We start from the raw sequence: 5791 nt of genomic DNA, 5'->3' as shown, positions 1-5791 counted from the left end.
TGTATCTATTTTTCATGTAAAAGTCCCCAGAGACTAAAATAATTGTATTTGTTATGTCAAATTGGCTTAATTTTTCCATGCATTAGAAGGTAATGCAATACCATTTATTGGTCAACAATCATTGTTGATACAATAAGGTTGTGCAAACAATGAGATAATTAATCAACTGATTTGTGTTTTGTATATGATGGTTGGGGCACAGAAAAAAAACTGCATCCAGAATATTGTAAGAGTTTTGGTATGTTCTACTTATAATATGATTATGGGAATTTCAAACAAACAAATTTAAATTATTCAACAAAATGTTAAGGAACTCATTACACATGCTACTTCCTCCTTATACATGATGACAAATTATGTTAACTATATGACTTATTTACATAATTATATACACTGCATGTCTTGCGCCTTTGAAGAAAACATGTTTAAACATTCCTCACGATTTTAAAAGGTGGCAAACAGTCTGTTATTAGCGTTGTTAGTTAATATAACCCTAATTGTATAATTGGCTCTGTTATTCCATTTGTTCATGCCCCAGAGGAACTTGCACAAATTGACTCATGACTATTCTGTAACTTTTGAACAGAAATTGGATCTATATTGATGTCAAGAAAGGAGTTGGTATTTAATATTGGTTCATTATTATCAAATTAATTGCTTATTATGATCATTCATGTTGGCACATCTGACAAGATTCCTGATAAACAATAAATACATTAATTACTTTACTGAGGTCCCGTGGTCGAACTTTATACTTTTACTTGCTACATCTTTTTCTAATACTTCAATTTGCTTGAAAGTTTTGTTCTTTACTTTAATGTTCAAGCCATTACTCTTTACCTTACATGCTGCCTTTTCATTCTTCCCTCTTAAATTATGCTGTGTTAAGCTCAATTAGATACAATGACAACAACACTTAGAGAGTTCTGCCAGACTAAAATCAATGGTAGTGAAGAATTGCGTAGTATTGTGTAGTGAACAAGAAGTTAGCCGATTAAAGATTAAATGGAACACTTGCTTCTTCATGGGTTCATTCTAACCTGTGTATAAAGTTCTCCACTGAACCACTGGAAGTGTGAGGTAAATTTGGAATCAATAAATATTCGATACTGATATTATATCCTTATAATTATAAAACTCTGATCATGGATGTGTGTGTGTGTGTGTGTGTGTGTGTGTGTGTGTGTGTGTGTGTGTGTGTGTGTGTGTGTGTGTGTGTGTGTGTGTGTGTGTGTGTGTGTGTGTGTGTGTGTGTGTGTGTGTGTGTGGTATTCAATTGTTTGTGTGTGATCACATCTACTCGAACAAAACAACATGTTTTACATATTCTGGTAGAGAATTGGCTTACCTGAAAATTCCATGCTTTATTTCTTCAGTTAATAATAAAAATATTCACAAATCTGAAATGTCTTTGAAAATAAAAATGAATGACTTTGGCTGACAACGTCACAATGGCTCTGCTTGCGGGGGGCTCTGCATGCTGCATCTGTGCTGTGAACTGATGTCCCCCCCCCCCCCCGACCTAATGTCCCCCTTGCGAGCTTCCCCCTCTGTGAGCTGCTGTCGCCCACCGCGAGCTACTGCCCCCCCCGCGCGACCTCCCCCTCCACCGTGAGCTCCTCGCGCGCGAGCTGACCCCTGTGTGAGCTGCCCCCCCCGCGCGAGCTGTCCCCCATCCCGCAAGCTGCCGCCCCCCTGCGAGCTGTCCCCCCCACGCGAGCTGCCCCCCATCCCACGAGCTGCCGCCCCACTGCGAGCTGCCCCCCCATCTCTGTCTCTGCCCCAATCTCTCTGTCTCTGCCCGTCTTACTCTGTCTTTGCCCCTCTCTATCTGTCTCTGCCCCTCTCTCTCTGTCTCTGCCCCTCTCTATCTGTCTCTGCCCCTCTCTCTGTGTCTCTGCCCCCTCTCTCTGCCCTCACTCACTACCCTCCCTCTCTAGAAGCGCCTGCGAGTTGGGGGCTATGCATCAGTGGATAGGGCGGGAATGGGTTAAATGGAGGAAATTAATAATATTAATATAATATCAAGGAGGGTGGTTAGTGTGTGCGTGTGCGAGGGGTAGTTAGTGTGTGTGTGCGGGGGGGTTGTTAGTGTGTGTGTGCGGAGGGTAGTTAGTGTGTGTGGGGGGGGTTGATTAGTGTGTGTGTGATAACGCAGGCCGCCCCCCCCCCCCCCCCCCCCCCCCCCCCCCCCCCCCCCCCCCCCCCCCCCCCCCCCCCCCCCCCCCCCAGCAGCAACCGTGCGTTGAGGGTACGGGTCCCAATGGGCTCCCCTTGGTCTAGTAATATATAAACCCCTTAGATAAATACAGTTATTTTGATCATTATTGGATAATGTTCTTTGATCATTTTGGAACAAATTGCTGTTGGAGTGCATGATTTAGATGTTTCTTCAATGGTATTTTCTGCTGTTGTACCAGCACCTCCATGTCTGAAAAGCACAAGGGAATGATAGCAAACATTATTTAAAAATCATATAGTCCTAATAGGTTTTCATGAGCAACAATGTAAATATTCATAGTTTTCACCTCCACTAACTCATAATATTCACCTCCAATAATTCAGATGACTATGGATAAAGTATGACCTGCCTGAACAGCTGGTCATGTCTTGCTGTGCAATGAATAACTCCTCCATTCTTCTATATTCATTTGTCTATGCTTCCACACATCTAACTGTTCCCATTCACTCCTTGACCAGATTATTCAGTTTTCAGTTTTCCTACGGTCACCCTGGTTTTTCCCATTCCTTCACATTCCTTTTACACAGACCCTTCCCCCAAGTTCCCCGCAGTATAATATGCTTTTTTGATCTCCTTCGCAGTTCTGACAAAGAGTTTTAAAACTGAAACATTAGCTCTGTTTCTCTTCTCACAGTTGTAGCCTTATTTTTTTCTTTCTTTTTTTAGATTTCCAACATCTGCAGCTTGTTTTGATTTTCAAGGAATAAAATATTCTTTCAACCATTGGAATAATACTGAATTACTATCTAGTTTCTGGGGAGCGAGTAAATGAGTGTGATACATTTTGAAGCTGATATTCATAAATAATATTGCTTTCTTTCACTCCCTCATATCAGCATTCCTCACCTGTATGCATTCAGTACTCTTTTCTGTTTTCCGCCACCTTTTATCATTTTCAAAGTTTATACAGGTAACACACTGCAAGGATGGTGTTTTTAAAGATACCTCACATAATTAACTAATTATTTCATCTTCAAATACCTGAAGAAGCTTTTACTATCCTCCTTTATATTCATAGAAACATAGAAACATAGAAAATATGTGCAGGAGGAGGCCATTCGGCCCTTCGAGCCAGCACCGCCATTCATTGTGATCATGGCTGATCGTCCCCTATCAATAACCCGTGCCTGCCTTCTTCCCATATCCCTTGCCTCCACTAGCCCCTAGAGCTCTATCTAACTCTCTCTTAAATCCATCCAGTGACTTGGCCTCCACTGCCCTCTGTGGCAGGGAATTGCATAAATTCACAACTCTCTGGGTGAAAAAGTTTTTTCTCACCTCAGTCTTAAATGACCTCCCCTTTTATTCTAAGACTGTGCCTCCTGGTTCTGGACTTGCCCAACATTGGAAACATTTTTCCTGCAACTAGCTTGTCCTGTCCTGTTATAATTTTATATGTTTCTATAAGATGCCCCCTCATCCTTCTAAACTCCAGTGAATACAAACCTAGTCTTATCAATCTTTCCTCGTATGACAGTCCCGCCATCCCAGGGATCAATCTCGTTAACCTACGCTGCCCTGCCTCAATCACAAGGATGTCCTACCTCAAATTAGGAGACCAAAACTGTACACAATACACCAGATTTGGTCTCACCAGAGCCCTATACAACTTCAGAAGAACCTCGTTACTCCTATACTGAAATCCTCTTGTATATTCTTGGCTAGCTTACCTTCGTACCTCATCTTTTCTCCCTGTATTGCCTTTTTAGTTATCTTCTGTTGCTCTTTAAAAGTTTCCCAATCCTTTGGCTTCCCGCTGATCTTTGCTATGTTATACTTCTTCTCTTTTATTTTTCTACTGTCCTTGACTTCCCTTGTCAGCCACAGTTGCCTCTTGTTCCTCTTAGAATCTTTCTTCCTCTTTGGAATTAACTGAACCTGCACCTTCTGCATTATTCCCAGAAATACCTGCCATTGATTTTCCACTGTCATCCCTGCCAGGGTCCCTTTCCAGCCAACTTTGGCCAGCTTCTCCCTCATGCCTCCATAGTCCCCTTTGCTCAACTGTAATACTGACACTTCCAATTTTCCCTTCTCACTCTCAAATTGTAGATTAGATCATATCATATTATGGTCACTACCTCCCAATGGCTCCTTTACCTTGAGTTCCCTTATCAAATCTGGAACAACTCTAAATATATAACATAAAATCCAGAATTTCCTTCTGCCTGGTAGGCACCAGTTGAAGCTGCACTAAGAATCCATCTCGGAGGCACTCCACAAACTCCGTTTTTTGGGGTTCAGTACCAACTTAATTTCCCCAGTCTATCTGCATGTTGAAATCTCCCTTTACCTTTGCTACATGCCAATTGTAACTCTTGATTCAACTTGCACCCTATATCCAGGCTACTGTTTGCGGGCCTGTGTATATCTCCCTTTAGGGTCTTTTTACCCTTACAATACAGCTGGACATCAGATTTATTTATTTTTTCATTTTCATTTGTGTTTGTCTTGTCAAATCAATTTGATTTGTTTATGCTATAGTAAAGATACTTTATAATGTAAGTTTTATTTCCCCATTTCTATTCATTCTATTTTTAAAAAGCAAACTTAAAATCTGCAGTCACTTAAAATCAGAAATTAAAATGTCATTGTAGTGTATTTTGGGTACTTGGAACTGACTCAACAGAACTCTCAGATACAGGAGTAAACTAACAAGCTTCTTTATTGCTGGACGCCACCATGAGTCTCCTCTAGCGAATGCATCCCCTCGCACAAGACATAACATATGCTAATTACATTATATACATTACACTGCTCCCCTTTAACTTGGAGGCTGGTTACACCATTTACATTATATACATTACACTGCTCCCCCTTTAGCTTGGAGGCAAATAACACAATTTCTAGTACATTAAATAGAAACATAGAAACATAGAAACATAGAAATTAGGTGCAGGAGTAGGCCATTCGGCCCTTCGAGCCTGCACCGCCATTCAATATGATCATGGCTGATCATCCAACTCAGTATCCCGTACCTGCCTTCTCTCCATACCCCCTGATCCCCTTAGCCACAAGGGCCACATCTAACACCCTCTTAAATATAGCCAATGAACTGGCCTCAGCTACCCTCTGTGGCAGAGAGTTCCAGAGATTCACCACTCTCTGTGTGAAAAAAGTTCTTCTCATCTCGGTTTTAAAGGATTTCCCCCTTATCCTTAAGCTGTGACTCTAAGGCCACAGAGTGCAGATCATTAACTCTGTTGATTCAAGAAATTATCCTGGTCCTGGACTTCCCTAACATCGGGAACAATCTTCCTGCATCTAGCCTGTCCAACCCCTTAAGAATTTTGTAAGTTTCTATAAGATCCCCTCTAAATCTCCTAAATTCTAGAGAGTATAAACCAAGTCTATCCAGTCTTTCTTCATAAGACAGTCCTGACATCCAAGGAATCAGTCTGGTGAACCGTCTCTGCACTCCCTCTATGGCAATAATGTCCTTCCTCAGATTTGGAGACCAAAACTGTACGCAATACTGCAGGTATTGTCCAATGATTTCACCACTTTCCAAATGTGCTGCTATCCCATCTTTAATAACTGACTCTAGCA

Source organism: Leucoraja erinacea, chromosome 6, assembly GCF_028641065.1.
Source record: "Leucoraja erinacea ecotype New England chromosome 6, Leri_hhj_1, whole genome shotgun sequence".
NCBI lineage: Eukaryota > Metazoa > Chordata > Chondrichthyes > Rajiformes > Rajidae > Leucoraja > Leucoraja erinaceus.
This window is presented reverse-complemented; position numbering follows the sequence as displayed.